At 38.1% G+C, this 22,701-nt stretch overlaps 1 protein-coding gene across 2 annotated transcripts in view; it reads right to left on the reverse strand.

The window, feature by feature from the left end:
- Positions 1-21,835, reverse strand: part of tbl1xr1a (TBL1X/Y related 1a) — an 86,581-nt gene extending 64,746 nt beyond the window's left edge. For both annotated transcript variants that reach the window (XM_056252810.1, XM_056252809.1), the window contains exon 1: positions 21,551-21,835. The gene's annotated coding sequence lies outside the window, so the exon portion shown is untranslated. The remainder of the gene's footprint in view (positions 1-21,550) is intronic.
- Positions 21,836-22,701: the final 866 nt, after the last annotated feature.

The raw sequence follows: 22,701 nt of genomic DNA on the forward strand, positions 1-22,701 counted from the left end.
ATCAATATTTTGAGATGACAAATTTGTCCCCACCAATATTTAGCAAGCTCCTTTGAACTGCTATTTTGATATTTGCGCTGCTATTTGGATCGATTCCAACGGCCAGGACGACGACAGTACAAGATACGCCGTAATTTGATTGGCGGCGGGGTATCTGACAGGCAGGCTACACGCGCGGGCCGGGACTACTTTTTGTGCTTGCACTCACTGGCAGCGAGCGGGTGGTGTGTGCGTGTGTGTGTTTGTGTGTGTGTCCGCTCGTGACGACGCCGACGGTAAGTTACCAGGGCTGTCTGTCTCTCTGCATGCCATATACAAAGGCCAGGGTAAAACATTTTAATATTCCGTTTTTTGCCCCTTTTTGTACTTTGTAGATCAGCTATGTCACCCAAGAAGAAGAAAGGGGACATACGAAGCTTTTTCATAAAGCAGAGTGTAAGTAGGCAAAAATAACTAGCCACACAAATAACTAGCAGTAGTAGTGAGTGACTGACCATGCTTTCAAATGCAGATTCTACTGTGGAAAATAGTTTTAACTGGTGATCCTGGTTACCCAGGATATTGTTACAGTTAAACCTTGCTTCTGCAATCTTTCAAGGTTAGGATCATTAATTAGGGGTGTGCAGCACGGATAGACTCATAGAAGTCGCGCTATCATGATAGACGTTAGCAAGTCACTGAATGTTAATTAGCCTACCTTAACTTAGAATCTTGCAGTTATAAACAGTGGATCATCTCAGACATTTTTCGTTTCTACATTCTGTTTATGTAATGTATTTGTGAGTGTAGCCTACTTGCTAGACACATGTCTGGAAAAACATGTTGGCAATGTTAAAAAGGCAAAAGTAAACACTGTTGGTTATTCAAATATAATGAATCATTATTTGTTTGATAATATCCAAATAACAATATCTGGTAGGAGGGTTAAACTTGCTTTTTTTTAAGGATAGAATATATCAATAGAATTTGATATAGAATAGAAGATACATAATAATTTATGTTAAATAAAATGTTTGGTTGTTCAGCATTACAGTCTCAGGTTTTTATTTTTTGAGAGTGCATTTTTGAGATTATACAGTTATACTAGCTCTTTATTGACAGTATACAGGATGGTGTATCGGGGGTCAGGATACAATATAATGAGATGAGATGAGATGAGATGGGGGGGGGGGGGGTCAGATGGGAACTGTGTGTTGAGCTTCAGAATGTAAGCTGAACTTTCAGTTTCATTTGCAGCAGTTTGCACGTTGGCTTGCTGAAGAGATGCTCAGCCATATCTGAGGCGATGCGTGTTGCAGCAGCGCGGTCATATCTGTAAACTGGGAGCCGTTATGACGCACTCTCGCATGTTATTTTTATATATTTTTTTACTATTTTAGGAAGAGTAAAATTTACATTTGTGACTTCAATAATCAGATGCATTTTGTTCAGTTTCATCTCGAATATGAAAAAGTGTCCTCTCTGTCGGAGGGCATTTGTCTCACGATTGGATAGCTTTCCGATCAGAGAAAACACATGAAGTGACCAGGTACGCACCACACACGAACGGAGTTTCCACATGCATCACGGACAGTCATTTTAATATGTATAGAATGTTTAATAAGGACTCTATACACTTGGTTGAAATGTATAGCATTAACTATTTACAGCGGAACGAGCTTTAAGCTGTCAGTTGGATAACTTGTTTGCGCTGACGCGCTAATGGTTTGTTAGAGCTGCACGCTTTCATTGACTAGTGCAGTTTAATTCTCACACTTTAATAGTATAATCAACTCCTAACTTAATAAAAAACAAGCTGTTACTACGAGGAATTATTACATCAAAATGTTGATCTGTATGCAGGTGGGAGGTATGCTACTTTATCTGAATGAAATATACACCTCTCTTGCGCTTGCTTGCGTGTCAGCGATTAACCCTCCTTAACCTTATTAAACATCAGCCAGTGTTGGCACGCGTGCCTTAGGTTGCCGACCCCTGGTCTAATGTAAGAGACAGATGAATATTTTAGTTGTTAAATTAAAGTCAGTGGATGGAAACTTTTCCCTCTGCTGCGGCTGTCAGTCATTTTCCATTCAGCATTCAAACAGTGTGTCGCGTTCGGTTACGACAGTCAGCATGGTAAAACTCTCCCCAAAATGATTCAATGTTTCCATTATTATACTTGATTTGTAGATAAAGGTGTGTAGATTTGTATAAAATGACGTCTTATCTCGCCTGGAGTTTATTGCCGTTTCTAAATGATGTGGCACACACTACTACTACTTTGATCACATCACTGAAGTAGAGATGACTTTGAACTGAATACCAATTTCTTGATTTTCGATTCTCATTTTGATGAATCAATATCGATTCTTAAATCCAGTTTTCAGTTGATAAATTTACAAAAATTTGTAACATGCCTCCCATCCAATAAAGCTCAATATGTTTTGTGCTTTGTTACTTTTGATATTAAATAAAGTCTCAGCTTTCAGATTCTGTCAGTTTTATTACAAAATTCAAACAATGATTACCGTTTTGGCTCTCTTTAATCTGGCGTGACAAATCTCTGTAGCAGAGGCATGATACAGAATCGTGAAAAAAGGGTATTGGTGCATCCCTAAATATTAGCCCATTTAAAAGCAAAACGTGCTGACAAAAACTAGGCTGAGCAATACAGCTAAAAATTAGAGGTGGGCATAGATGAATTTTTTTAATCTAGATTAATCTAGATTAATATTGAAATTAATCTAGATAAATCTAGATTAAAATGGCTCATTTTAATTCTCCCGAAGGCATTCAGAATATGTGTGCTACCCAAATAATGACTAAAAGTAAGTCTTTGAGAATAGTTTGCCTCGCGTAGGGATGTGCATTTCTGCCAAAAATGCCATTCGACAATCGAGGAGCAAAAGTCGAATATCGTAAAAAAAAATATATATAAAAAAAAAAACGCAATGACAGAAAGGGAGGCCAATTTCATCTTTAGCGATTTGTCATCAAACAAACTGTTTATTAATTGAACAAGTAACATGTTTTCGTCCTTTTTTTTTAACATAGTAGGCTAATTGGAAGAAGAAAAAAAACAATACGCACGACAGTCCGTTTTTGCATCGCCAATGCTCATTAGATCAAAAAATAATGTCATCATATGTCATAAGAATTTTATGTGAACCTGCCTTGTTACTGCAATAGCCTCATTTTTAAACAAATTAGTTTCAATCAATGTAAACTATTCGTGTGATTATGCCACTGCGCAATACACGCGCAATACACACACAATGTATTACCTGAATAAAATGAAATCGAATGTATCGTCCTGTGGAATCATTCATTCACAGACAGCTTACGAAGATGTTCAACTAATAAAGATCTTCATCGCTGGCAAAAATATGATGCATTTGCAGATTTGCATTCACTAGACTAGACTGTAGATCGGCCACTTCATCCAACGCTCTTGATGCTCTTAAATCTTCCTGTTTCGACTCCGAGTGTGAATTGAAAGCGCTTCAGACGATTCAGTGCGCGAGGAACTGAACAGATCAACTGATTCGCGAACCGATTTAGACAGATCATCTGACAACTTGTTTGATGAAGTCTTTGAACAGAATCGACTCAAAAGAGTGATTCATTTGTAAATGAGCATCGCTCATGCCCATACAAAGGACACAGCGCGCTTGGAATAAACTCATTTAACAACGTATTGCATTAAAATAAAGTAACGAGAGGAACGTCGCCCAACGTAACAAAGTAAAAGTAGACCTTGTGTCCCTGACACATATTTTTTTTAATCGCCCGATAAGAGTCTCACGTTAACGCAGCACGTTAACGCCGATAACGGCCCAGCACTACTAAAAATATATATATATTTTAAGGGTGCCCCAATCAGGATGTAGCCTAATGTTTAAGTCCAATGATGAAGTAGTTACAAATAACGACAGTCTTTATTAAACATCAGCCAACAACTTGAAACAGTGTGCCATGCACAAACAAATAGAGCCCGACCGATATATCGGCGGGCTGATATTATCGGCCGATATTAGGCATTTTCCTAACTATCGGTATCGGCATTTATAATGGCCGATAAATTTATATTTAAAAAAAATGCGGGTGTGGTGATTCATGTAAGGGTGGCGATGCCAATAAAGCACATAAAAGCTGTCACAAAGAACTGGCAAAAGTAATGATTGTGAATACATCAAATATAGCAAGGAGTCATTTGAATTGTTTATTAATAAACAAGTGTTTTCAGTCAGTGTCGCTGCAAAGATGACTACGCTGACTCGCGATCTTCAGTGAACATGCCAGAGAGAAATGCACATTTCATATGGATTACAGCAGAGAGCAGTCTGTCTTTCGTTTTGAATTGTTATTTTTTAAAAGTAGACATTTCAATATAGATATATTTCTCAGGTCTATACGCTGAGTTTAGGTTCATTTATGAGACGAGTTGCAGTTCACGCGCCGGCGCCTCCGTGTCGATATTATCTATTGTCCGCTATATTTCCTTCTTATTTATTAAATCCAGGCAATTGGTTGATGAAACATTGATTAAAATTAAGATACAATTAATACAAAACGAAATTCACTTTAATGAAAGGCTTTGTGCTGTTTTAGGTCTCTGTGAAAGTTTTAAAGCACTTTAGTGCCGCTTTCAGAGCTTGTCACATCCGTAACATTGTTTTTCCTCATAAATGCAAACACGAACAATAAAATAAAATGAATATTTTATGTTCTGTTGAGAGCCAACCCTTTTACATCCGGTTGGTAGTAGCCTATTACTTTTGATTTGCGCAGTGTAATTCACAGAATTTATTTCTCTGCTACCAGCCTCTGTCACGTATTGTGTGAGCTTGTGATGACTAGGGAAAGGGCGCAAATGAGAAGTCCCTTATTATATTGTCTGCTATATTTACTTCTTATTTATTAAATCCAGGCAATTGGTTGATGAAATGTTGATTAAAATGAGTTGCGCGAGCGACAAATCTCAGACAGTAAACTGATGCCCCATTCTGCTTTGTAACGGGCGCTTTTTCGCGTCTAGGGTAAACGGCTGTTGCGACGCGAGCAATAACAGCCGCGTCCGGTGTAGACAGTGTTGAAGCTCATTCTGCCTATAATAACGCTACGTTACACAAGCAATCATTTATATAATTAATTATAATACTATGTTTCACGTTTAGTACATTTTGCTTACTACTTATTTAAAAATAGTATAAAAGTACTGTACATATGTAATTAAAAACGTTTTTTTATTATTAATTTTACTTTAGTAAAAAGATCTGAGTTCTTCCTCCACTGGTAGAGATTAGAGGAATTAAGACTAAAAATAGAAGATAATAAGTTTTTGTCAGTGACACTTTTGATATATTTATTGATACAAGTTATGTCTATATATCGTGACTAAATTAAAAGACAAAGTCGTTAGTGAAGATTATGCAACAGTATTTATAATATAATAGTATAATATAATATAACATGCAATGCAAACTTGTTTGGTTACAGCTCAAATGTATCATTCTTATTCTATCATTCACCCTGTCTCCATTACATATCTTTGTCACAAGTGTTTGATCACCACATTTGAGTGTGGTGAATACACATTGCAAAACGTGTATACATTTATTCTGTGTATTCTATATACAGTACCCATTAGGGGTGGAACGGTACACAGATGTCACGGTTCGGTTCATACCTCGGTTCAGACGTCACGGTTCGGTATGATTTCGGTACAATGGAGTGAAAAGCAAAACAAAAATGCAGAAGGCATTTTTATAAATGTCTTAAGCCTTGTATTTTTTAAATAAGTTTTATTAATAAAGGCATAGAACCAGTTTATTTTTAGTGCACTGACAATAGTTTTATATAATTAGTTTATTAATTAAATTATTAAAAAGATGAAAAGACCTTGAGATATGTTTGGTAATTGTACCTGAATGAATTTAAAATTAATTTGCTATTTCAGATCAATATAGCCTATTTGTTTTCCTTCATTTTAGTTAACCCTAACTTTATTCTCATCTGAATTATAAATAGTTGATTTCTGTATAAAATAATACTACCATTCAAAACTTTTGTTAACAGTTGTAGGTTACAGTTCGACAAGAGTTTAGAGTCTGACAAAAGCACAATGTAGTGTTTTATTGCGAGTGTACACAAATATAAGTAACAATTTGCAGTTTTAATGATGTCCTGTATAAAAAAAATGACGGAGTATGTTTTTATGTTTCCACTGTTCGATCGCGCAGGAGAGATCATTCTCTCTCTCGCACGCGCGCGCGCACACGCACACACACACACAGTTCGATCGCGCGATTCGCGCCCGCGCCTCTCTCTCTCTCTCTCTCTCTCGCACACACACACACATACTGTTAATCGCGCCTCTCTCTCTCTCTCTCTCTCTCTCTCTCTCTCGCTCTCTCGCTCTCTCGCACACACACACACACACTCCAGCATTGCAATCTTGATCGCAGCCTGTTCATTGCTGCGCAGCACAGTCACACCAAAAGCGAATAAAGCTAAATTTATCGCTATTTAAGAGGGGTTTTTTGTACCGTGTATTCTCCGTGCAAATTCGTGCACCGAACCGTGACGCGCGTACCGTTTCGGTTCGATACGAATACATGTACCGTTCCACCCCTAGTACCCATCAAAAGTTTGTACACACCAATAGGAAAGTGTGTCCAAACTTTTGACTGGTACTGTACCATAATACACACATAATATTGCTACTGTATTATAATATACACATAAATAATTAGGGGTGGGAATCTCTAGGCACCTCACGATTCGATTCGATTACGATTCAGAGGGCTGCGATTCGATGCTAAATCGATTATCAGAATCTTTTTTTTGTGTGTGTGTGACTATAAATACTTTGCTTTAAAAGTACAAAGTAATGACCCATAAAGAATTAACGTACAATATATTTTATTAACATTGCAAAGAACCAACAGGAAAATACATATGTGTGTCTGAACTAGCAGCAGCATATTTGTAGTAAATTAATAATATAACAACGACCGGTAACGTTACAGCCGAGTGTTTTTCCTCCTCTGGCTGGAAACGTGTCATTTGGCTTCATGTGTCTTGTTTCCGAAATATTTTAGTTTTACTCTACAAAGCTTACAACTAGTGTGGCTCTTGTCCAGCTCCTTTCCCCTTTCAACTTCAGAAGCCAAAATATTTCCACACGTCAGCTTTTAACGAGGAGGGTGTTTGGATTTGTCGCTCAGCCATCGCGTCTGCGTCTGTTATGTGCACGCCACAGACGGTCCGGCCACTGCACTTCCGCGCCTCAGAGTTCCGTCTTTCGCGTTCCGTCAATATTACGTTATTTTAAATATATATCTAAAAAAAAAATTTTTTTTTTGAAAATCGATTTTTGACAATTGTGAATCGATTCAGAATCGTCCACGTCCGCATCGCGATGCATCTAAGAATCGATTTTTTCCCCCACCCCTATAAATAATATCGGCCGATATATCGGTATCTGGCTTTTTTTATCGGTATCGGCCCCCAAAAATCCATATCGGTCGGGCTCTACAAACAAACACCAACAATACCGGACCAAGATTGAGAGAAGGTGAGGAACCTAAATACACATGGTGATGAATTAAATAATGAACAGCTGTGATGATTAAATTAATATCCATGGAAACTGATTATGGCAGGGAAAAGGAGAACAAAGGAACACAGGAAAACAGGTGACTGAAAAACAAAAACAAAACTGAGCATAACTGTTTCACAGGATTTGTGGGGCCGATCCCTGGAAAAAGTATTGGCCAATACCATTCACAGATACCGATCACCGAAATAAATAATCAGCCAACTATTCTTAATAAAATTGTATTTTATTAAAAAAAATTAAGATGAGAAAGTATCATGAATTGAAAACCCTTTATTTATTGGCAAGCAACATATTCCATTCACTCTCTTAGAGGTGATTAGGGAACAGCTTAGAGTGTAGCGGGATATACTCCGAAAAACAATGTAAAAGTCGCAGCAGGCTAAGACACGAGGAGATTATACTAAAGATGCATCACACTGAAGCATTACATCTGATGTTGTCTTTATTACTCCGTTTCACCAGCAGAAAGAACAAACACCAATCACTTACTTTGGTAGATGCATTCCATCAGTCGAGTGAAGAATACATCAAACAGCGCATAGTAACAGATAGTAGTGGTAGTAACGTCATTGACAGTAGTGACGGTCAAAAGAAGGTTTTTCCCCATGCTCACCCTGCAGCCAAACAACCCGCCATGCCCACAGGTGAACACACACGCTAATATTTACACACCACACCCCCTCACGGTGCCATAGTTACAAATGACGTCACACCGCGCATGCACATACACAACAGTATAGAAGGAAAGGAGAAATATCACAAGACTATTCAAACCCAATGTACCCTACATAGAGCCTAACAAATATAGCATTCCTGTGAAACAAATAATAAAATGAAAAAAAAACACACAAAAAAAAAACAGAACACTCTTTTTCAACAGAAAGTAATTAAAATGTAAAACAACACTGCATAGTCGTCACTGTATAAATTACATAGATCAATCCTACTAAATCTACTAATGATTTAGGCCCCATCCACACTACTGCGTTTTAGTTTAGAAACGGATAATTAAAACGAATACGATCTCCGTCCACACCAGCGTTTTAGCTGCGTATTAGAATTGATCTCCGTCCACATTAAAATGACTGAAAACGCGGATCACGTGACCATTCACCAACACTGGGCATGCGCGTGCCGGTGTAAACACAACTTCATTGATAAAATTATCCCACCATGCTCTGGGTTAACCCCAAACCGACGCTCCATGTACGGTCAACGCCGCCGCTGCACACGGGAATTGTCACAGAACGCTCGAATAATAGCTTGACTCCGGCGCATGTAGGCAGTTATAGCGTTGTAAAATGCAGAATTTACTTGTACAACAGCTGCTAGCAAAGATATACGCCATGACTGATGACACCCAATCATAGAGCCGAGCGTGAGCCTCTACTACGTCATCGTTTCTAAAGTCCTCCGTTTTGACCCGTCTACACTAAAACGCCCTCCGGAGATTCAAAACGAAAAACGGATCAGCAGCGTTTCTAAACTTCTCCGTTTTGGGTCTCCGTTTTTGCCGTTTTAGTCTGGACGGGAGGTGCAAACGTAACAAAGGGTCTCCGTTTTTAAACGAAAACGCAGTAGTGTGGACGGGGCCTTAGAAGTGATTTTCTCTGTCTTGTTTGATTAACATTAAATGACAGGGGGCAGTTATATTAGGCTGCTGTCACTTTAACCCTCTGGGGACGGATTGGGCGGTACCGCCCAAAATGGCATACTTTTACAAATGTGTAATTATCTTAAAAACTATTAGTGATAGAGAGGTGCGGTCTTTTTTACCGTCTTCCTCAGATTCCGCTGAAAACAGTGATAACTCACCCGGCTTGTAAATATACACACTTCCTTGTTGCGCAATACCACTATGTTAAAGGCCAATGAAATCGATGTTGTTTGGCAGATTGCGCAAACAGCAACCAATGGAAAAATTGCCGATGGAGAAATATTTTTCTTACCCAATCAGAGGAAGGTTACCAAGACGTTTCTAGCAAATCAGAGGACTCTGTAGCCTTGCAAGGGGTGGTACTATATAGTTATGGATATGACGCAAACAGCGTTGAATGGAGAGAAGGAGGGAGAGCAAACGGAGGTTTACGGAGCGGATTATCAGAGATTTATGAGAGAGAGACAGAACAATTATAATATATTTATATATATATATATATATATACACATACAATTATAGCATTATTTTTTGTTTTAGCACTTTTATGATGGCAAGCAGTAAAGATTTACGGTGGAACAAGCTCTGGAACAATTACTGGAGAGTGACGAGGAGATCGCATTGATTAGAAAATTCTAAGCATTCCTAAGAAAAACTATTTGTAAATAAAGTTAAATTTTTCATTGTTCTTTACACATTTTATTTAACAATTACACATGTCTGTCAAGCAAAGGGTTTGACAAATATATTTTTTGTTAAAAAACTGTTCACTATTATTGTGTGATGTGTGATTTTCAGAAATAAATGACAAAAATCTAATTTCCGTTTTTGAAATTCTCTAGTTTATAGTACATTTTTCACTCATACTTCCTTTATAAACACATTGCATGCATGATTATGTTAGCGTAGGGTCTTCTGAATCCATAGATACCAAACACATAGTGTTCTATCTCCATTACATATGGTTTATAAGCCCAAATGTAAAAATAGAGAAAACGGACCAAAAAGGGCTTAGTCCCCAGAGGGTTAAGATCTGCAAGGGTCCAATATACTAGGGATGCACGATGATCGGGACAACATCGGCATTTCTGCCGATGAGCCTTGCCGATAGGGTGGCGTGTTTCCTATGCGTGACGACCGTGAACGAAGCATGAGCGCCAGCAACTTAAACTTCCAACTAGGGGTGTGCGTCTCACGGTTTTTGATCGTGGACGATTAAAATGTCTCCACGATCTGCTTTTGAAGAAAAATCATAGTATCGTGCATTCTATCAGTTCAATTCTGGCGCCTTCATCTCAACATACTGTACAACGCGACGTACATTCACATCACATCACATGTAAACGCAGAGATAGAGTTACACTCACGGGACACTGCAATTCACAAAAGTTCATTATTTGCATGTGCGTCAAAGTCTTGCTAGTTAAACATGTCATTCACGTGCTGATGCGCTGTTCTAACATCCGCTTTTCTGAGCGCGTTACACTAGGCAAAGCCTGTCACAGCGCCTGGACTAAGTTATCTTTCGAGTCTTATTGCGCTAATACTGTCAAATACACACAAGGTTTACATAAACAAAGTTGGTTATGTCTAAAGTGAAAGCAAACAGAGAAAATCTGCTTGTCAAATGTGTGTATATTAGACGCGTCGCGTGCAGTTCTCAAAGAGACAGTAATAATATGCTGCCGCTTGTCCTTAAAGAGATACTGCACCCAGAAATAAACATTCTGTCATTATTTACTCACTCTAATGTTGTTCCAAACCTGGATTAATTTCTTTCTTGTGCTTAAATATACTATGGAAGTCACTGGAGTACAGCAACTGTTTGGTTAGCCACATTCTTCCAAATAACTTTTATTTTCAACAGAAGAAAGAAACTTGAGAGAGTAAATGATGACAATTAAAATTTTTGGGAGAACTATCCCTTTAATGTTATTAAAACAACAAAACACAGAGGAAATCACTCACTGCTCTTGACTGAGAACTTTAATAGAAGCTTTAATACGCTTTTTTTGGACTTAAAAAAAATGCAAATATATCGGTATAGGTATCGGCATCGGGCAAAATTAGTTTGAAAATATCGGCATATCAAATATCGGCCAAAATCCAATATCGTGCATCCCTACAATATACTGTTATGCGTTTTCTTTGTTTACAAAGAAACTGTTTACATTCACTTAAAACACAACCGACTGGGTTTACAAGGATATTTTGCCATATTGTTGTGTGTATTTGTCCGTTCAAGTGCAAAAAGATGCGGAAAAAAACTCAGTTTAGTCTTGCGCATTATTTTTTGGATGTGTGTGCACAGCACGGAAAAGGTGCGCTGATCTTCTTGTGCTTGAATGGTTTAAAGTAATATTAAAATGCATTCAAAGGAATCGAAACTTAAATTTTATAACAAGTATCCAATTTTTAATATTACTTGATACTTGTTGGATACTCTGACCACAGGCACTGGTCAGAGGAGCGTTTCCCGTACAACGACGTAACTCGCTGTTTCATTACCATAGTACGATGCATCGTTGAAGAAATCAACTAGCTAGTCATGACTGTTTCCCGAAACTGTATTGTAGCAAATAGGTCATTCAACCACGTTGGTTAATGTTGGTCATTCAACCACGTTGGCATCGTACTATGGTAGTCACGCAGGTGGAGTAATAACAACTTTTAATGAATCTGTCTGAGATCTAATTAATGCTAGATGTTTTGCTATAAATTACAGACATGGCATCTGAGGACTATCTCATTCTTCTCAGTTAGTTTGCTTTATTTCCAGATTCAATCATAGGCTCGTTCTTACGTACCGTACTAGAGCACATGCGCACTCTTCAAAAATGGTGCTTTAAATATCTTGACAAACTAAAAGATGTAAATGAAATTTGTTTGTATTCTTTAAAATAAAAAAATATACAGATTGTACTGAATGTCAGGTTGCTTATTTTGCTCAAGATAAGGATTTATTGAGTCCACATGTTATGCAAACAATAAACTATGCTTCTAACTACAGGCCGAGAGCTGTTGTTCCAACCACACAACTTTGCGATGCTGTTTGCGGGGAAACACCAACTTGCGACCACAGTTGGCTACCGATGCTTTCGGGAAACGCACCACAGAGCGGTAATAATACGATTAAGGTGTTTATGTGCCTGTTTATTGCGATTAAAATTGGCGTACGTCACATAGTTTAATGTGAGTATGGTTACTATGATTATGATCGAAATATTGCTTACATGAGGTTAAGTTTAATCACAATATTGTCAAAATCCCATTATAATCGCATTATGAGGGAGCATGTAAACACACTCAATGTCACAAAGTGAATTGAAAAAGTTTCCTGACAAACTGTCATGCCTTTGAATGGTTCCATAATTCTCAAACTGTGCCCTTTATACTAGGAAGAGCACATGGGACTGCTGCAAATTTACATGTTGAACTTGACCTTCAGGTCACACACAACAAAAGTATGTGGCCGTGTGGGTGGGGGAGGGGAGCTACAGAGGTTTCATTAGTCTGAAAGAGAGCAGGAAGAGACAAATGAACAGCTAAAGCACGGGTCAGGAGTACGCCCATCCCCCAAACACCACCACAGCTGAGCACATCAACAACCAGTCTGCAAGTTTCAGCTCTCGCTCATGTAACCTTTAATCTGGGAAACAAAACCAACATGATCTGATATATGGCTGCCCCCAAGGACCTCTCTGAGGAACGCTGCCCTAACCCAAAATATTTGCATATCACCCATAAGCGGTTGCATAACAGTTAGCCTATCTGGCCAGAAATATTATATTAGGTCATCCCTAATAGACATCTTAAAAAGTTACCACATGGCTGAAAGAAAAGGGGTAACGAAATCATTCTACTGCCGATTTATCATGAAATAATCTGAGAAACAGAGAGATGTTATGAGAAAACAAGTGACCCGTGTTACTCGTTGGCAAAGAAAAGGGGAAGTCACTTTCTGAAATTTTACTCCCACTTACGATCGCATCTGTGTTCCACAGAACCTGAGCCAACATAGCCAAAGGTAAACAGCCAGAGGTCAGACAACATAATAAAAACAAGATTCATTACTGTGGATCATACTATAGTTGAGTAAAACCACGTCTAAAAGCCTTTACTTCCTCATATGTGCTAGTTAGTAAACGAGTCATCATTTTGGAGTCCCTAAATGGTTTACAAGATTAACTAATGTTTACGATTTATTAAAAAAAAAAAAATAATACTGCATTCACAGATAGTCCCACCCAAACCTTACACCATGCTTTCGTTATTTTTATCTTTTGTAAAGCGTCTTTGAGTACCTTACAGTTTTCTATACATAAAATGTATTACTATTCAAACGTGATTTGTTCTATTAAAAGACACTATTTAATTTATTCAATATGCAGCCCTGCATGTCATTAATTAACTTATCCTTCAGACTGTATTCCTCCTTAGCATGAATTATAAAAGCGCTGTGCTATTTTGTATGCTTTCACAAACTGTGCCCTTTATACTAGGAAGAGCAAACTATGTAATAGTTTGAGCTAAACTATGTATAACAGCACATTTGAACTCGCTGTAACTGATATCTAAATTTAGTCAGCAAGCAGTTTCTGGGAATCATTCACAGAGGGAAGCTGACCATGGTGAAGTCAATCACACCAGGGACCGCCCTGCACGTCTACAGCGGGACACCTTTCCGGCATTTTTGCTAATTATTTTATACATCATTCTAGCATAAATGTATACTATGTATTAGGGGTGGGACGATACAGGTACCTCACGATTCAATTCTGTGGCGATATGTGGTCCACGATATGATAATATCACGATTCGCGATATCTACGATATTCAATATATTGGAATAAATTTCATCAACGATATATCACGATATATGTGACTGAAAAGAAAGATTAACAATGCATGTGTACATATTGAGAATTAATATACCGTAAAACTTCCCTGGGTTTTTATTTTCCCAAATCGTCGAACTGCACCGGCTTGTATTCGAGACAGGCGTCTATATGAGACAGGCCTTTATAATTTAGTGTTGAGATGTTGTTCATTGAGTTTAGGCGAGTCTCTAATCTCTAAAAAATCTCCAAATGCTCCACGTGAAACTGCGGTCTTCCGACCTTTTACTATCGTGTCAATTGATTTTGATTAATATGCGCGAGGGAGAGAGCAAGACAGCGCTCGTGTTGTTTGAAGACGTGAGAGTGTGCGCGCGCGGCCGTTGCGCTCTCTCTGCTCGTAAAACCCGAAGTGTCTCCACACTTTAGAGTGGAAACTAGCGGGTGGGTCTTTGATTCGTTTTATATTGTTTTCCGCCATTCTTCTCGCTTCTCTCTGTTGTTGTTAGTTACCTTGTGTTCTTCACCGGCCGCTGTTTGCGCCACTTTACCCCTATTTACTCGAACAGCGCCCCCCGCAAACAGAATGGTAGATATTGGGTAGTGACAGTGACACTGACAACGGGTAAATTAATCATTTTGTGTTGTAATAAAATATCGATATTGGGCGTTAGTGTATCGATTATTTATTGCGACAGAGAGCACAACAATATATTGCAATATCGATTTTTTTTCCCACCCCTACTATGTATTCATATATTTTCAGATATTTCTTAGGGGTCTGGGGTCCTAAGTTAAAAACACAACAAACACCCATGGTTGATGCTCAAAAAACAGTATGAGACCTGATCCAACAGCAAATGACGTCAGTGACTCTGAACTAGGGGTGTAACGATATTTGAACCGAACCGAAAAACCGCGATACACCACCCACGATACGTATCGCGATACTCTCATGGCGAACCGAACACGCCCCGCCCCCTGTGGCCCCGCCCAGCCCCGGCTCATTGCACCTCATGTGTTATGTGTACACAACGAATACAGGGCTGTTGCCTAACCACCATTAACCACATATAATCGCAATAAGCTCAGTGTTTTGTTACTTTTGATAATAAGCAAGGTGTAATCTTTCAAATTATGTCTATTTGATCACGAAATGCAAACAATAAATGCCGTTTTGGCGCTCTTAGATGTGGCGTGACAGATATCACTGTATGCATGCGGCAGCGCGGAGCGCGATCATCTCTTCCTCAGTTACAGAATAAACATGAATGGACACCCGAAGGTATGTTGAAAGATACAGTATACTTACTGAAAGGCATCATAACTCGTGTAAACACTCAATCAGTGTTTCAACAGCGGAAATACGTCAATAAAACGCTTAGTTTTTCACATAGCTTTATATTTACCTCAGGCAAGTCATTCAGTGTCCACAGCTTGCTGGTTTGCTAACTCTTTCACTAAATAAATGCTATATATTAGCCTATATATTATATTTTACTTAACCTGTTTATGATGTCTTGATTATTCAATGTATGTTTAAAATAGTTGTCATGAAAATAACAGCAACTGTGTAAATTATTATATGACAATAACAAATTAGAGTAAAAACATGTTAATGCAAAAATTGCCTTATGTGCAGTTTTCATGTTTTCATACAATTTGTTATTTGAGTGTTGATTATTATTATATAATTTAGGTTAAAAGTCTAGGCTCTGTTGTTAAGCTTTAATGTTATAGTAATGTGCAAGTAAGGGCTGTAGTTTACAGCATTAGCAGATAATTTTGTTATCCTTGAGAAACGTTTACTTGTAATTGAATTAATTTAAAGACAAGGACACAATTTGTTCATTAAAGCACTGTTTAATAAAAAATAAAAGCAATTTTAGCTTTCTAACCCCCCCACCCCACCGAAATGAACCAAACCGAACCGAGACCTCAAAACCGTGGGACGAACCGAACCGTCAGGTTTGTGTATCGTTACACCCCTACTCTGAACGCATGTGGACGTAAGAACGGTGTTTTAAAGGGGATGAACGTAAAACCCTTTTTGGTCAACCATTAGGGCTTTTCACACTTGAAATAGTTAACCCTGGGTAAACAGAATCCTGAGTAAATCTTACTTTATGTTTCACACTCATATTTTATGAATGGACTTTTCAGACTATAAAGGTAAGATTGAAACTGTCTCTTCTACACTTCCATTGACGCATTTTCTTTCACTGTTTGACATTTTTCCCCTCAAACGCTGAAACACTGACTGTTTACTGAGAGCAGTGTTTCCGTGATTGTCCAAAGGCACACGAGACACGATTGGTTGTCGGTTGTTACTCGTAACCGCATCAATTCACACTGTACATGATTGGCACTGCAATGTAAGGGTTAACAGCACAAAAGTGGTGCTAACAAGAGTGTGAAATGCTAGCCAGGGTTTAAAAAAAGGGTTTAGAACGACGATAACCCGGGGTTAAGTGCAGTGTGAAAAGCCCTATTGTGTCTTTAAAACCTAGTCGGAAAGTATTAGCTAGCTTTTTCGAAAATGTAATATATTAACACAACAGACAAAACAGGCTTTTGTTTTACTTGATATTTTTACTAAAATTCCCTGTCAGTTTTTAAAGGGATAGTTCACCCAAAAATTGTATTTCTGTCATTAATTACTCGCACAGTTCCAAACACGTAAGACCTTCGTTCATCTTCGGAACACAAATTAAGATATTTTTGATGAAATCCGATAGGGATGCACGATGATATCTGGACAACATCGGTATCGGCCGATAAAAGCTTAAAATGACCATCATCGGCATCGGCCGATATGAATATTTCTGCCGATGAGCCTTGCCGATAGGCCGGCGTGTTTCCTATGCGCACGTGACGGCCGTGAACGAAGCATGAGTGCCAGCAACTTAAACTTCCAACTAGGGGTGTGCCGTGCATCTCACGGTTTTTGATCGTGGACGATTAAAATGTCTCCACACTCTGCTTTTGAAGAAAAATCATAGTATCGTGCATTCTATCAGTTCAATTCTGGCGCCTTCATCTCAACATACTGTACAACGCGACGTACATTCACATCACATCACATGTAAACGCAGAGGTAGAGTTACACTCACGGGACACTGCAATTCACAAAAGTTCATTATTTGCATGTGCGTCAAAGTCTTGCTAGGTAAACATGTCATTCACGTGCTGATGCGCTGTTCTAACATCCGCTTTTCTGAGCGCGTTACACCCGACGCTCACATGAACTAAAAGCCTGTCACAGCGCCTGGACTAAGTTATCTTTCGAGTCTTATTGCGCTGATACTGTCAAATACACACAAGGTTTACATAAACAAAGTTGGTTATGTCTAAAGTGAAAGCAAACAGAGAAAATCTGCTTGTCAAATGCGTGTATATTAGACGCGTCGCGTTACTCACGTGCAGTTCTTAAAGAGACAGTAATAATATTCTGCCGCTTGTCTTTAAAGAGATACTGCACCCAGAAATAAAAATTCTGTCTATCTAATGTTGTTTCAAACCTGGATTCATTTCTTTCTTGTGCTTAAATATACTATGGAAGTCACTGGAGTACAGCAACTGTTTGGTTAGCCACATTCTTCCAAATAACTTTTATAATTTCAACAGAAGAAAGAAACTTGAGAGAGTAAATGATGACAATTTAAATTTTTGGGAGAACTATCCCGTTAATGTTAATAAAACAACAAAACACAGAGGAAATCACTTACTGCTCTTGACTGAGAACAATAATAGAAGCTTTAATAAGCTTTTTTTGCACTTAAAAAAAAATACAAATATATCGGTATCGGCATCGGGCAAAATTAGTTTGAAAATATCGGCATATCGAATATCGGCCAAAATCCTATATCGTGCATCCCTAAAATCCGAGAGCTTTCCGAGACAGCAACGTCATAACCCCTTTCAAGGCCCAGAAAGGTAGTAAAGATATCGTTAAAATAGTCCATGTGACTACAGTGGTTCAACCTTAATGTTCTGAAGCGACGAGAATACTTTTTGTGCGCAAAAAAACTAACGAAAATAACGACTTATTAAACTATTTTAATCAGTCACCTACGCTGTTCACATTGTAAACGCAGTGCAGCGCTTCCGGGTTCTACGTCAGAACGCCGGCTCAGTATTGAACGACACTGTTCACGGGAGCACCACGTGTGCAATGAGTCGGCCAATACTGAGTCGGCATTGTCACATTTCAAGTACCATTTCAAAACGAATTTGCATTCTACAGTATCCACTACCACTAGGTCTGGGTATTGACACAAATTTCACAATTCGATTCGATTTCGATTCACAAGCTTGCAATTCGATTCGATTCCGATTCCGATTCGATTCAATATTGATTATTTTGGATATCAGGTACAATACATGGCAAATTTTCTAGCCTACTATAATATTGGTAATTATATACTGATTTGTATACAAACACTTAATTACACTTTTATTTATTTTTATAATAATAAAGTTATATGAAATATAAACATTTAAATGGTGGCTGTCATAAAAACTTGCCAGATTTATTCAAACATGCATTAAATATCGAAGAACATTAAAAATGATAATGAATATGTAATATGGTGCATATATTTAGCAAAATGCTCCTCTCTAGAGTTAATTTTTCTAGCTGACTGACGAGTTATGGTCACTGGATATGGTTTTTCTGAGGTAAATGTGACGTTACATGACATAGTTTACAAGTTGTTTTACTGACGTCTTTCCACAGTTGAAACACTGATTTCGTGACATGATACGGATTTCGATAATTTGTACTCTATCTTTTAACACACTTTCAGACGTTCATTCATGTTTATTTCGCGCTGTAACTGGTATTATTAAGGCAGAAGAGGAGATCATGTGCGCTCCGCACTGCTGCTTCTCTTGAGCTGAGCCAGAGCGATCTCACGCCACAGCGCCAAAACGGTATTTATGTTTTTGAATTTCGTAAGAAAATGGACGTAATTTGAAATTTCAGACTTTATTTAGTATCAATAGTAACAAAACACAAAGATTATTCCGATTTATTGGATGGGATGAGCGCTACAATGTTCCATTAATTCATCAAATGAAAACAGGATGACTAATCGATTCTTGATATTTAAGAATCGATATTGGTTCGTAAAAATGAGAATCGATTAATATCGAGAAATCGATATTTTTTACCCAACCCTAGTATCCACCTAATTTAAAGAGCAGACATGGCCATTTTTACCTTGAATGTGCAAGGCTTCAGTCGCTTCCAGTTATTTTAGCTGGGGGGGGGGGGGGGGGGGAAACACTATGATGTTATGCTGCTTGATATTGCAAACTATTTGTTATCATATTATATCAATTTGTTATCAGGTCCATAAACGTCCTGGTTTGTAGGGCAAAGAGTACTATCATTTACTGTGCTTTGTTATTCTTCTAGTTATTTACCTATAGCGGCTAATGAATCAGACTCGCACATTCACAGGAAATAGCTTACTTCCGCATCGAAAAATAAGGTGGAAATACTGATGCAGAAGTCTGCAGTACAGTGTTATTTCAAACACAGCATGTGATTGACAGATCTGATAGCAGGCCACCAACCATATAATTCACAAATCGATCAAGAAACAGACCCGAATCATTTTAACTTGACTCATACTGCACGTTAAACAATTAAATCAGCAACACTACGGCGTCCCCTAGGACAAATGTTCATAGAAACCAAAGAGATAATGCCAAATTGAGTTTGTTTACTAGTTGCCCTCCATGTTTGATGCAATCACTGTGTGCGACCAACTGCTAAAAAAATCGGGACGCAGATATTACCAGTCTGTTTACGATCAATTACAGTATGAATACTGTATCGAATTGCATAACTACACAGCAGTTACAGCCACAGTGTGCTTCAATGACCTTGCAGAAAATAACACAGGCCTTGTTCAAGAAAGCAGACCATGGCAGGCATTTTCAAGCTCACACCACCATCTGCCCATCTCATCTCAACCTTGAGGCTCAAGAGAAACAGGGTCAACGGCATCGCAACAGAGCACAGACGCAAACGTCACGTTTCAACATGCCGGCTGGCCCACTGCGATTCTGCTCCATGAGGGAAAGAGGGGGGGAAAAGCGCAATAGATCAGATCTGTCTGTACCATCCCCCACATCTTGCTTCAATCCACTCTCAGTCAGGCACAAGTTACATAACCGTGCCACTCTTCCACTTAGAGAGAGAGATGCAGATTGCAAACAAAGACTCAGAGACTCTAAGAGAATCTAAGACCGAATGTACTTATAATTTAAAAAGCTTTATTTGTATTTTTACTGCATGTTATTTATCATAGGCCTAATTTCGGAGAAGGTTGTGTAAAAACTAGCTAGGTTAACCTAATACACAATACTAAATTATGTTAGGGGTTGGTGATCTAAATATGTTGCATGTGAGCCATTACAATGGGAGTTTCCAGACACACATGGCCTTCAGATTACACACACACACACACACACATTACAAAGCTCCCCTCCCCCACAGTAGACTTAACACTATGATCCAAATACCACAAGCACACACATTTTTTAAATATAGACCAGCATTTTACACTCAAAACACAACTGTATTCTTTAAATGACTGCAATGTAAAAAAATAATAATAATAAGCCACAAGTCATATCTTATATGCATTGCATGATTTGACAATGACAGTGTATATAATCAGTGTGCATACTAAGAAATATCACTTTACATGTAAACAATTATAAATGCATGATCCTGTCATTCAACACACACTCTTGTTTATCCAAACACTGAATGTGAGTTGAGCTCCCCTCCCCCACTCTCATAGAGTTAGTGCATTGCCCACAACACTGTCATGTGCTCGTGCTGATCTTAATGTAGTCTTATTATAAACATTTATTATAATTTACATTATGTTCAAATGCTTTGTCTTTAAATAAAGAACAAAAGACTGTAACTCACAAATCATCACAAGTGTTTTTTAAGAGGTGCATCACTTTAGCAGAATAATAGAAGTGTATTTCAGCTTAGTAGATTTTATTATGCACATCAGAATAGACGTAAAAAAAATGAACTAATATTAATTTATATTAGAATACACCAGTAATTAACATAACATTAGATGCAAATAATTAAATTGAATGCATAATTTACTTAAAATAATGTCAGAATTACATAGTAATAACGTCTTATGAAATTGTTTTGCACACATATAAACTACCAAACAATCTGAAGTGGTGCTGCATTTACGCGCGCGCGCGCGCGCACACACACACACACACACACACACACTGCTGCCCATGTGCCCATCCCCCACCCAGTCAGATCCTCCAAAGAAATGCCCTTGCCAAATTATAAATCACTATATATTAATATTAAAAACATACAGAGGTACATACACGCACATATGCTGCTATATTATCGATATAACGAGTAAAAATGAAGAAAACACTCACTTTAATACCCGGATGAGCGCGAGGACTGCCTTTCAATGCTTGTGTGGAATTTCCTCCTCCTCGACTATTTTGTCAAATAGTGCTCAAACAAAGCGTTATAAAGCTGCTTTGAGGCGCCAGATCGTCAGATAAATTCCCAAAAAAGCGTCCGGTCCCGTTCGCATCGGCGTGGAGCGGAATAAAATCGTTTAAAAATAGATTTAAGAGCGATTGAGGTACATTGTGGGGCTGTTTGCTAGTGGAGAAAGAGCCAAACGGTTCAGGAGCAGCCAACGGCTTCAGACACTCAAACACTGGAGAGGTGACTTTCCAAGCGAAAATGGGGGAGGCCTGGGCGGTTGTCTCTGCAGCTTTGTTGAAACTGAAGGAGGAATATCGCAATAACATGCCTGTTCGTTCCATCTCAATCGGGATTTTACTCTAAACTGCGACACAGGTGTATAATTTAAGCGAGGCTTATCCCTCCCTTAATCTACGGGACTGTTTCTGACACATAATAAATGGCTATGTTTGTATATTGTAATAATACAATAAAAATGATTATACTATATTGTGGTATTAAGATATATTGATAGTTTGTGGTATTTTAATGGTTTTTCATACAATATTTTAGTTAAATGTTTAAATATTTTATGTTGTCTTAATGTGCCATTTTTGTAGTCACTATTACAATGACGATTCAAGTTGTTTGTTATTCATATAACGTTACTTGCTACTTATACTGCGATAGCTGTAGCAGCTAATGATTGCACAACCTAGGTCGGTAACTTGAATTTACGATAATTAACATGTAAAGGCAGCTTTTTGGTATGTTCATGCCATGTTCTTAAAATGTCAATAAATAAAGTTTACGTTTTCGTCAAACTTATATAATTAATAATTAACTTGACCATTGTGACATCATGCAAAATAGCGCCAAAATGGCAGCAATCTTAACAGTTAAAGGGATAGTTCACCCAAAAATGAAAATGCTGTCATCATTTACTCACGCTCAAGTTGTTCCAAAACCTGTATGGATCTCTTTCTTCTTAACAGAAAATAAGATATTTTGAAGAATGCCGGTAACCAAACACTCAATGAGCCCCATTGACTTCCATAGTATTTTTTCTTCTTCTCCATACTATGGAAGTCAGTCGCTACCATCATATTTT

This window comes from Rhinichthys klamathensis, unplaced genomic scaffold (genome assembly GCF_029890125.1).
Source record: "Rhinichthys klamathensis goyatoka isolate OS25496 unplaced genomic scaffold, OSU_Roscu_1.1 h1tg000098l_1, whole genome shotgun sequence".
NCBI classification, from domain to species: Eukaryota; Metazoa; Chordata; class Actinopteri; order Cypriniformes; family Leuciscidae; genus Rhinichthys; species Rhinichthys klamathensis.